We start from the raw sequence: 12,637 nt of genomic DNA, 5'->3' as shown, positions 1-12,637 counted from the left end.
ATTATTTAAATTTTGTTTTTCGTTTTTGTACATCTGGGGGGGGGGCTGCAGTCCAATAGCATGAGTCGCCACTGATTATTTCTACAATCTACATTTAGGTTTTATCCTTAGTTTTATTTTTTTTTCATCTGAACCAGATGCATCCATAACCCACTTAATAATGTTGCTACGTACATGTTTCTGTAAAAAGGTTTTTCATGATTTAAAAAAATGATCATGTTTTATTTAAGTCAAAGGAGACTCTACAGCTGGTTTAATTTTTTTTTCCATATAATTCATTCTTCATTAGGTTGGACTCTCCCTTTAAAATTACTAAACATCTCTAGTAAATTATAATTAGATTTTTTTACTCTTTTGAAAACACATTAACACAACTCATTTTACTCCAACAATTTTCCAAATGTGTAATATCAATAAATAAAACATGACCATTGTTTTGCTCTTTTGTTGTTCATTATTTTAGACCCCTAATTTTGGGGATGAAGTTGCGCTATGTCTATATGCATACATAGTGAGGTTGTTATTTGTACAAGGAATGAGAGAGAGAGCATGCGTGTAACTCCCGTCTTCTTCATTCACAAATTCTGGACAAATCTAAAAATAATGGGAGAACAAAGGCCCAAATTAGGGACATGTTTTTTTTTTAATACTACTTCAATTCACTTTAAAAGTTACTAGAACAACAGGTTTCAATACTAACATGTATTTTCCAAATAATAAGAATGAAACTCTAATATGCATACATCTCAACCTCTCAGTGCAAGAAATCTGGACAAAGCTAGATAGACTGGGTGACAAAGGCCCAAAAATTGGGGCAAAATTTAAACATTGCTCCTATAAACTTAGAAAGTTCCTAGAATAACAGGTTTTGCATTATTATGTATTTCCTAAAGGACATAAAATCTGAAACTCAAATGTCTGTCATTATTTAGTATTACAGTATTTAGTGACATCAATCTTCAATGACTTGCCAGAAAACCACTAATTTTATGAGGAACAGACCAAAAATATTAGGCAAAAATCTGGACATTCTGCCAAAATCGGTAAAGCTGAGAGGTACGTTAACATACCCTGCTATGGACCGGAGACCACGGCACCCAACACTGGTTCCCTTGCCTTACACTCAAGCTTCGGCTTGTTCGCGGATCTCGAGTACAATAAAACGGGAATTGGAAAAATGATGCATGCTGCCTAATTATTTTCATCTGGCTCAAAAGTTACAAAACCTGTTTTGACATTTACTCAACTACATGCTCTAGTTCAAACAAGTAGCACATAATTAATACCGTTAACCACCTTGAGACTAACAGTATCTAACACTATATAGTGAAGCTATCTTCACGGCTTGCCAATCAAATTAGACATGCCAAAACCTGCGCGAAAATTTACGAAGTAAGGTAAACACCAGCAACTCGCAGCAGTATCTGGGCTTTACCGTGAGCGGCCTGTGACTGTGCGACTGCGCTCTTCGCGCCTCAATTATAGACATGCGTAGTGCGTTTTTCTTCCGTGTTACCAGCGGTTCCTACTGCAGAGTCTCAAGCAATAAGGGTTGCTGCGCTTGTCACTGTAAATAGTAAGTTCTGTAAACTGGTGACCGTGTTGTGAATTTAGCACATGTGTCATGAAAAATCAAAGCTGTCCGTTTTAAAAATTATCATTGCATAACTGAGCTGGTGGGTTGTACGCCAGTAGCTCATTACAACAAGCTGGCTGTTGACTGTGTGTATATATATATATATATATATATATCTATATCTGTTTATAGTATTTTCATTTATATTGTGTTTCTGTCTGTATTTTGTTTGGATTCATCTGTGTAGCGGGTTTTTCTTTCGTCCCTGAATCTCTACAGAAAGTCTCTACAGAAAATGAGCTTTGTCTGGTTGGACGTACCTGTTTTACAACCAGATACATTGTCATATTTGAAAGGCTAGGGGGAAGCAACCTTTTAAACTGAACTGATGCTAATCGAATGCAAAATCTATTTTCTTGTTTTTTTTTTTTTTTTGTCCAAAAGTGTGACATGACGTGCAGTGTGTAGAGCTTATAGTGTCTAGAATGCTTGTTGGCTGTAACTGGACCAGATTCATAAAAATTGTTAGGGCCTGGGGAAATGTCTGTGTGATGTGTAGACGCTTAGGTAAGGTAGATTTGTGATGCTGATATGTGGTATGTAGTTATTGTTTTAACATATTCTTCACCTTTTATTTTTAGCTGTGTATTTACAAAATTCTGATTGAAGAGCTGTTCTGCACCCTTTTATTAGCCAACCAGTCTTGCATCCCCATTTATAGTTGACAGTCTGGAGGGTTGTGTGCATTTTCACCTGAAGCCCTTTTTTATTGCATGGCAGCTGTGTTTAAAAAGATTTGTGAATGTGTAAATTGATTACCTGCTTGTGCATAATTATTTGTATTATCATATTACTTTATTTGTTGCATTAATTGTCATAATTCCTGGGTCGAAGTTTTATGGTTAAAGGCAAAGAGATATGGAAATGGGCATCACTTCCTTATTTCACCTTTGCCCAGAGGTACCTTTATTGAGGTAATTCTTGCTAGTTTTGTTGTCCTGATATAGTGATAGCCTGTTGAATTTTGAATGCGTAGCACTGTGAAGAAAGGCATTTTTCTACATGACTGAGAAAATATTCTTAGGAAATCTTGTTGTTTTTGTGATCAGTGATACTAATATAGTATCATCACTAGGAAGTTTATGTGGCTAGTTTGATTAGTATTTGCATTGTTATCAAATGTTTATCAGAGTGGTATAAGACCCATCCTATGTATAGTCGATAGTTCAGCAAGTTTGCCCTCAGGATTTTTGGAATCTGTTAACTCTGCTACAGAGAAGGGGTTTGTGATTTATCCATGTTCCTCCAGTAATAAGGAAGGTGAACTTAATGTACTTAGAAACCAATATGTTTTACTTTGGGAACTCTAGTGGAATCGTCATAACAACTATGAACAATATGTACCTAATGCATCTAATAGGTGGAGAACAACAGTAGGTTCTCTGGTTTGGTTACTGATTCCAGCATTTTCTGCATTATGTTTGTATGCTCTCCGTCTGTGGGTTTTTGCTAGATACTACAGTTTCCTCCCACATGAAATTGCCTTTGGATGTGTGTGTGATGCAGTGTACTGGCATCCCCTTCTGAATTGTTTCCTGCTTGTCAGGATAGGTTCTGGCACAATACTGCCTTGAACTAGACAAAGCAATTATAAAAAAATAGATGGAGTTTGTGAAATTGTATACTTCCTTTTATGGAACATTTGGTTATTGCAATTATTATGTAACCTCGTTTTTTTATATTAATGTAATTGCCAAATTTTAGATTGCATATTAATCTTCTTAACAAACTGAATTTTCTTTTTCAGTATGTCTTTATTAGTGGTCTTACCTTGTTTTAAGTCCATTATACATACATGCATTTTACCTTTAGTTTGAATGTTTGGTGACTGTGTTTTCTTGTAAGCAAGACAACTCCTTTGTTCATAAGCCCCAGAATAATTCTTTCTTTATTGATGGGCTCTGAAAGCTTTAACACTACTTGTAAGTACTGACTTGCGTCTTCAAGAAAACAGGCTGCAGTCCAGGTGGGACCATCTTAGTTAAACAGAAGTAATTAAATGAATGTGAATGACTATGCATGCGTGGGTCATGGTACAAGGAAGGGTTTAAACCTCTGTGCTGTGTGCCTTTGATTCTTTGTGTATAGAATCCTGTTTGCCATGGAAAACATGATGAATGTAGTAGGAGTAGTATTAAGTGAAAGTGTGTTTTTTGTAGATGTTGACAAAGTCTGGAGCATTTCTCCCCGGGCCTCCGCTGAAAACAGGCTCTGTGGAACCTAGTCGGACTTTCCCGGTCAACAAATGATAAATAAAAGTGTTACTGCTGAAATATTGCTTTCACTAATCTGACTTGTTTGGAAAATAACTTTTGTTTCTGTGAGGGGGGGGGGGTTTGTTGATTAAAATCTTCCATTAACAGTATTTCTTATATGTTAAAATATGTAACTTCTTAGATTTTTTAAAACTGCTTTTGTATCAACCGACTATGTTGGCAAGAGTGTTTTAAATTAGAAATGAGTCCTCCTTGCAGGATGCCAAGTCGCCTCTTATTATGGTATTTTGGGGACTACGTCATTTAAGTTGTCATTTTTGCAGGATGCCAAGTCGCCTCTTGTTATGGTATTTTGGGGACTACGTCATTCAAGTTGTCATTTTTGCAGGATGCCAAATCGCCTCTTGTTATGGTATTTTGGGGACTACGTCATTCAAGTTGTCATTTCTGCAAGATGCCAAGTCGCCTCTTGTTATGGTATTTTGGAGACTACGTCATTCAAGTTGTCATTTTTGCAGGATGCCAAGTCGCCTCTTGTTATGGTATTTTGGAGACTACGTCATTTAAGTTGTCATTTTCCTTCTTTTCAAGGCAAAACTCTAAGCTGAAGAGAATAGGATGTGAAATGGGTGTGAAATAAGCCTTTGCTTTTCTTCCCAAGAGAACCCCTTTAGATAAGACTATGTTTTTTTTTTTTTTTTTTTTTTTTTTTTAAGATTGGCATTGCTTGATCAAATCATTTAGCTTTTGATACTGTGTAGAATATCTGTATCTGTTCCAAGTACTAATCAGGATGTGACTTTCAGTGTAGCTAACTCTGGCACACATTTGCAGAAAAGATCGGCTCAAGGGCATGTGGCATTGTTTGTTTTATTTTGTTAACAGGGTAAATTCTCTTGGCACAAGCTTCTTTACACTGATAACCCAGGTCTATTGTCCGGTTAAGTGACTTGTTCAGATCATGCAGTAGCCAAATAGAGGTTTATGGAATCATACTGTGTGAGGAGCTCGTAGCTAAAGACATCTGCACTAAACGAACAGACCTGCCTGAAAAAAAAAAAGACATCCTGCCTCACGCTTCACTGTAGAGCCTGCGTGGATGCATTTTCTTTTTGTACTTTTTGGCCAGGCTGCCTGTTGACCATCAAACCCTCTCTGTCTACTTGACTGTTCTCCATCAGTAGGGTTGAGAATTGAGAGGGGCCATCATTGAAGTAAGCATCAGAGGTGGTTCAGATTTTTCTGTTCTGTTTCTACGTCCTGTTCTCATTCTTGGCCTTGCATGGGAAGGGAGATATGCAATGGGCTGTCAGCGCTGGGCACCTGTCACATCTGCAAGGAACTTTGTTAACATGCAGTCTCCTCCACCTCCTTCAAACCATGTGAGATGGTTCCTTTGGGGACTACCATCCCTCTCTGCAACCAAGCCTCTGCATCCCTACTCTGCCTCTCTGGAAAAGGCAAGTAGGCTAAGCCCTTTTATTCCTCTTCATCCCTGCCTATCTCTTTCATTGCAGGGTCAGGTGTTCGAATCCCTACTAGCTGAGTTACAGATCTGTTTCTCTGTGCCACAAGCCAGGCTGCGTTAAATGGTTGTAGGTTGCTGTATTTCTTTTCTGCCTTAGTTCCAAAACGTTACAAAATATAAACATGAGGTAAAAATAACTTTTTAAAAAAACTTTATTAAATTATCACTTAAGATGTAGGCACATGCACATTAATAGAAAAGAAAACTAACCATGTTAACATTTTTCAGTTACATACAGTATACATTATATGCTTTTTCTTTCTTTCTTTATACAACTGTCATTCATTCTAACATTACATAACTTGATCGATTCCTGCCCTCCCTTAAGCCTCACTCTTCCTCCTTAACATGGTTCTGCATGCATTTTTCCACAAATACCATTTATTTCTATGTAATTTGCTCCTTCCGGTTTCTGAAGATCCTACTTCAGTTTTTTATATATTTTACAGTTGGTTTAGATTTTTATTTCCATTTTCTAGTTATTTTTTGGCAGCCCATAGAAGTGAATTTTATAAGACCTTACAATGTCTAGGCAATTAAGTACCCCAGCTCAAAAGATTTATTTCCTTAGTTACTATCATTTGATCCCCCAATATTTTGTAGAGTACTCTGAAGGAATTTTTTTAAATCTTTAACTCGCTGAACTTCCAAAAAACATGTCTCCAGTTACCGCTTTCCTCCTCATCACACCTCCAGTAGCTGCTTGCTACCTTAAGAAAATCTTTTTTGAAGTCTGTTTGGGGTATAGAAATACCTGCACGAATATTTCCAAGCAAAAATCATTGTTATCCTTGTTTCTTAAGGTTGTATAAAGTAAATTTAAAGGGTGTGTAAAGTTTCCTGCCTATCTTGACATCAGAGGAATCTGAGAAAAATGAAAAATGTGGTTTTGAAAGAAGTGGAAGGTGAAGTCAAACAAACATCGGCCTGACCAGATTTAATGCAAAAGATGTAGGAATCACACTATAAGGGTTCTACACAAATTAAGGCATGTACTTGAATTTCTTCTTGATATGCTAGAAAATTGGAGATATGCAGATTTGTGAGTTACGATTTTTTTTTACACAAACAATATGGTTTTGCATTGCTGATAAATCTGAAAGCACATGAAGTATGTGGCCATTGAGGTCAAGACGTTTATGCAGTCAGCTTGCTTGTTCAGCTGTCGGTAACACCGAAGGTATGCAAGTTAAAAAAAAAATTGAGGTTGATTGGAGTGTCTGAATGTTGGGAAGGAGCAGGATGTCAAAACAAAGATGAAACTGGGTTCAAAAGAAAATTGCTGGAAATCAAGAGAGCTTTGCTGCTGGTCTCATTTCTGGCAAAATGTGGTTTACTACGAACAGTCTTCATATACTTTGCACAGTTGTTTGAAGAGCAAATTTTATGGCAGTTGTGGTAGCTGGAAAAGAGATGTGTTGTGGAAGGATAACTATTTTTTTATAGACTGGTATTTTTCTGAAGTCAGAGGTTACGGTTTACAGATGTGATTACGGAGTGCAGAAGTACACCAGTTTAAGTGTATATTGGTTTTCTCAGCACTTGTGTTTTTCCTGGGTATTATGCAGTGGGTGATGAAGAAATGGAACAGCTTAGCTCTTCTAAGATGATTGATCCCTCATGTTCAGTGGAAATAGAGCTTAAATGGGACAAACAGTGTGATCAAGACAAAAAAGGAAGAGTCTTCATATGTTAAATGAATGGATGGTGCTCTCTGAAGAGGACTTTTGTAATCCACCAGACTGAAATAATTTAGTGACCGAGCCATCACAAAATATTTTTAATGGACAGTGAAACAGCAGCAAATGAAAATAGTAGATTAAGGTTCATTGTCTCCCTAGCTAGGAATGGTAGTGGTTATTAGGCCCAACATATTTGTTGGAAAGATTCTGGGACAAGTAATAGGCCAGCCTTGGAAGTCATGGCATGCTTGAAGAATGAAAGCATGATATTGTATGGTTATGTACAGCTAAGTATTATAACAAGGAGGGTGCCTCTTTGTGCTGGGGGTCCTGAGATCAGTTATTACTTGAAGTGTACTTGGTTAGTGTTACATAGATGTGTGACCTGCATAATTACAGAAATAAGTGTTTTATCATAATACTGTGTGGGGTCATTTCACCTACCTAGGATATGGACGATAAATACAGAACTTTAAGATCTGAATATCTTGGCTGGGCTTGAGAGAAGACTATATCATGGAGTACAGCATTAAGGTGGGAAATGTAAGAGGTAGCAGGCAAGGTATTAGACTGATTTTGGGGTATGTAAGAATGTTGAAAGGAGGCACTGAACAAACTAAGGTTCATATATAGATGTAGTAGTAATTCAGGGTAGACAAATGCAGTTGAGAGGCATTTACACCTTATGTAAAATATAGGATGGAGAATGTATGAGATTTATTATGTTGGTTTTGTGAATAGTGAAGGGACATGGTACATAGCAATGTGATGTATTGCTAAGAATAATGAGGAATGCTTTCAGCTCATACAGGCAATTGGTTTGATATGATAAAAGCATGGATAGTGTATAATGTTATAATATGAAGTTGGTGTTAGTTTGAATGAATATGCATGCAATGTTACATAAGTGGAAAGGTGAATAAGAGGTCTGAGTACGTTTCAGTTTTCTCTTACAATTGTCATGCCTAATTTTAAGGACTTCAAGAGATTGATATCCAGTTTATTGTCAGTGCAAATGATTGATGTAGATAGTTTTGTCTGGATTTAATAAGATTACATAACGATGGCGATACTGGTTGAAGGTCAGAAAAAGTGAATTATTAAAAAGAGGGACTTTTTTCCTGATATTCTAACGAAGCAATGTGAGGAGATTACGTAATTTGTCCTATGTGTGGCAAATAAAAATATTGCTTTAAGGATTTTCTTATCTTGAAATCACACTTTCTCTGTTCCCTTTTCAGTTCTCCTAGAGAAATCTAGTACTTCACATAGAAGTTCTAAGAGCTTTACAGAATTTCTAGTCTTATCTAGGTTATGAAAATGTGCTATAGTGTGGGACGTATCCATGTCAGAGTTGATCGACCTATTTATAATTTCCTTACAGCTTTGTCTGAGGGTGTAAACATGGTTGCAAATCATTGGGTGGTTTATTTGCCTGTCTTGTTATTGTAATCCCCAAAGATGTTTGTGTGGAATTGTTCAAGAAATCTTTTATGTCTCTTGGAGCCTTTAGATATATGGAACAATGTAAAAGTCCTGTTATAAAGCAATTTAATCTATGCCTTCAAAGTAGTTATTTTCTGAAATATTCAGTTCTCTTATCTGGTTCCTGTGCGAGTGTGAAGAGTTTGTGGATTCCAGGTTTGATGATCGACAGTCAGGCCCTATTGGCCATTGTGTATTTTGATGCCTTGGCCCCTTTGTTGTAAATAGCAGGTGCCAATAGGTTCATAGGATAGGCTTATAGGGTGTTACTAGGCTATTGACCCGGGGGTCTTTACAAGCCTAGCTGTTAAAATCCCAATATAGTACTAGATGAGAGATATCATTTATGCCCAAGGTTTTTCTAGCAAGGACCACCCATGTCCAGGAGAGAAGCCGGTGCAATCCCCGACAGAAATTTATGGTTTCCCATCCAGTCATTCAGGTTGTGCTTAAACAGGGTCATGGAGGTGCTGTGCTTGATATATATTGTAAGCCTATTCCAGAGGAGTGGCAACCTCTGAGAGATGTATCTGTCTCTCCAACAGGTCCTGTTTATGTCACAAGCTAGATTGACGTCCCTGGAACAGGTGACTCGAGTCCCATTTGACTTATGGTTGTGCAGCATTTCCATTAGATTTAGGATAGCGATAGCCCTGTAAACCAGACATAAGTCACTTCTAAGTAGTCTGTATGCTACTGAGTACAGTGACAGTGATTTCAGTCTGTCCATATAAGACGTGCTGGAGACCCTGAATTTTCTTAGTTAGAAATCTCTGAGGTCTCCCAAATTGCTGCAGGTGTCTGGTACAGTACATACCAAAGGCAGCAGGGGAGTTATAAACCTCTTTTGCTCTTGAGGCAATGCCTTTGCTAATCAGGTGAGTGAAGTAGAATGCCTTCCTCACCATAGTAGTCACATAGTGGTCAAAGTTGAGGTCACAGTCAACTTGTGTTCCCAGGTCTTTCAGTACTGAATTGGTACTTGGGGTACTGTTGTTTATTTTATAATCATCATGGACATTTGTTTTACTGAAATGAATGATGATGCATTTTTTAGCATTTAGTTTAAGACCATGGCTTTGACACCAGTCATTGGTTTGTGTAAACCCCTTTTGAAGTATGCTGACATTGCTAGGGGATTCAGTGACAGAACCTAATTTGCAGTCATCTGCAAAGTTGGTTAGCCACAGCTCCTCTGTTTTGGCCTGAACGTCTGAGAAGTATATACCAAACAAGAGGGGGCCCAGCACTGACCCTTGTGGGACCCAGTGGTGACAGGTCTGCTGGTAGAAGTAAAGTCTTCCACTTTGACTGAGTGTTGTTGATCTGTGAGCCAGTTTACAACCCACCTGACAACATAGGGGTTGATATTTAACTTGGTTAGTTTGTCAATGATGCCCGAATGTGGGATAGTGTTGAAGGCCTTGGCCAAGTCAAGATAGGCTGTGTGCCTGACTTTGTCCTTGTCTGTGGCTCTGGTCATGTTCTCGAAGAAGCCCACCAGGTTTAGCATTCATGACTTGCCCTTGACAAAACCAAACTGGGATGGATCCAGGGTTTGGAGGTCACCTATATTCTTATTTATGAGGATATGATGATTTGTTCCATTGCCTTACAGATGAGGCTGGTTAAGCTTATGGGTCTCTAGTTAACCGGGTCTGTTGCCAAGCCGCCCTGTAGAGGGGGATAACAGTCTCCATTTTCCATTCAGTGGAGACTAACCCAGTACTCTGGTTGTGGTTGAATAGAGTGCTTAATGGAGTAGCTAGCTCTTGTTTTAGAACATTTAAACACAGCCCAGAATGCCATCTGGTCGCATGGAGGCTGTGGTCTTAGCCTTGGAGAGAGCATTGATGGCTTGTTCTTTGGAGATGCAGGGAGGAGGAGGAGATGATGAAGACATGGTTTGTGGTATGCTTGGAGGGGGATAGGGGATGAAATTTTCACCAAACCTGTCTGCTAGAAAGTTTGCAATTTCTGCAGGGTCAGTGTGTGTGATGCCATCCACAATTAGTTCATCACACATCTGAATCCTACCTTTTAGGTTGTGGACATAGCTGAAGAAAGCCTTATGGTTATCCTTGACTATGGTTGCTAAATTTTTCACATTGTTGCTCTTTGAAGATTTTACAAGTTGTGTTATTTGCATGTTTAGAATGAGGAAAGTTCCAATTCTGGGATCTCACTTTTATATTTTTAGACAGCAGCTTCTTTCAAGTATTGTATAGTTTTTTTAATGCTAGACGTCCACTGGGATGGTTTTGTTTTTTTCTTGAGGATATTGCTTTAATCATATGTGGCACAGGTGTGTCTATACATTTGTGTAGATGTTTATACAGGGCATTAATGTATAGCTGTCAATGCTTTCTCTGGAAACTGGAGCTTGGAAGTCAATTATACCTTCCCTTAGGAGGGCATAGTTAGTTTTGGTGAAGTTTTTTTTAGCCTGACTTCTCCTTTGGGGAGTTCTGGTGCTATTGCTAATTCAAAAATGAGTGATTATTTTTGGTAGAATTTACTAGAGGCATTGCATCTGCACTCATATTGGTGAGGACCAGGTGTAGCGCTTGTGGGGTGGTGCACTATTTGTTCCAGGGTATTTAAGTTAACAAAGTCCAGGAACTTTTGTGTGAGTGAGTTTGGGCTTGTATAAATTTCCCAATTAATGGAAGGATGGTTGAAGTCACCCATGACTAGGGTGTTAGGTTGTACCTTAATTGTCCCAAGTAGGTCTAGATAAGCCGTGTGGGATTATTGGTTCATGGAAGGGGACCTGTAGCTGATGACCTGAAGGGGGTAATATAGAGTTTTCTTGTCTAACCTGTCTAGAGGTATAATTATCTTTAATGAAGATAGATACTCCACCTCCTTTTGGTTCTCACACCTTCAGTTTGTAGTGTGAAAGTGTGGAAGGCATTGTAGCCTTGCAAGGCAGGGGTACTTTCTGCAGCCATGAGCCAGGTTTCTGTGCTGCCTGGAACCAGATTTCTGTGACCGCACAGATGTCCACATCTTCAAGGGAGAGGAGTGCTTCCAGAGAGTGTAGTTTCTGATTTAAACTCCTAGCGTTTAGTAGCATGTCCCTTAGTTTCTTTGTGTTTTGATATATTCATGTCGGAATTTTCTTGTTGTGACCTTGACTAAAAGCCATTATGGGTGGACAGTTACCTTAGCCAGCAACCAAAAGCTTAGTGGTGCCAGGTGAAGACTGTAGATTAATTTGTATGTATATATCTTTAAGAAGCTATCCAAGGGCTTGCACAAGTGTATAAATACTGAGCATGTGCAAATCTGAATGCCATTTCTAGTAAGCTGTTGAGATGTAAGCATGTATGTATGTAAGGTCGGTCTGTTAACCAATCGTCATATTTTATGATGCTGGTATCCATCCTGATATGTTTTTATGTATGAAATATTCTGCCTGCTTGTCATCTGTGTTAGACAGGGACGAGTGACAAAGACCACCTCTGGCAAAACAGCATGATCGTTCCATCATGTCATCCCAGGCACACAGGAGCTGGATCCCCTTGGAATGACATCAGAAACTAAGCCAGTTATTGAAGTCAATCATTTTTTGTTTATATTGTGCTATCATCCTAGGAGAGGGTAAAATGCTGCTCAAAGCTAGGGACATACCAGCCTGGGACACTTTCAGACAGCTCAGTGATGTCTCTTTGTATAGTCCAGAGAGGTATGTCTCAAGTCATTCATACCAACATGAACTATGATGGAGTCATAATGTCACTTGTTGAGATACTTGAGTACATGTGTGATTTAGTGAATCCTTGCACCAGACAGGCAGTTGACCATAACCTTCTCCTTGTTCAACCTGGTAAGTGAGGAGTCTGTATGTCTCACTATAGAGTCACCTATAACTAAAACATCTGGAATTGTTATGCATAACCGCCAAGAGTTACCCCCTCTGCGTGGTGGTGTACGATGGTGTGCTCCATGCAAGCAAGAGCAAAGCAGCTAATACAAATAAACTAATGAAAAATCTCAACTTGAGTCCTTCACCAATGAAATAGTTCAAATTGAGCCCTGCACCAATGAAATAGTTCAAATTGAGCCCTGCACCAATGAAATAGTT

The 12,637-nt window shown here is 38.5% G+C and overlaps 1 protein-coding gene across 3 annotated transcripts in view; it reads left to right on the top strand.

Moving 5' to 3' along the window:
- Window positions 1-1,440: 1,440 nt before the first annotated feature.
- GTDC1 (glycosyltransferase like domain containing 1) overlaps window positions 1,441-12,637 on the top strand; it is a 3,282,804-nt gene continuing 3,271,607 nt past the window's right edge. For 2 of the 3 annotated variants that reach the window (XM_044074854.1, XM_044074853.1), the window contains exon 1: window positions 1,444-1,576. The gene's annotated coding sequence lies outside the window, so the exon portion shown is untranslated. Of the gene's footprint in view, window positions 1,577-12,637 lie in introns of all 3 variants that reach the window. The other variant, XM_044074855.1, reaches the window with a different exon arrangement.

This window comes from Protopterus annectens, chromosome 6.part0, assembly GCF_019279795.1.
Source record: "Protopterus annectens isolate FY-2018-M chromosome 6.part0, PAN1.0, whole genome shotgun sequence".
Lineage (NCBI taxonomy): Eukaryota > Metazoa > Chordata > Ceratodontiformes > Protopteridae > Protopterus > Protopterus annectens.
The sequence above is the reverse complement of the archived record's forward strand: the minus strand, read 5'-3'. Positions and strand labels throughout refer to the sequence as shown.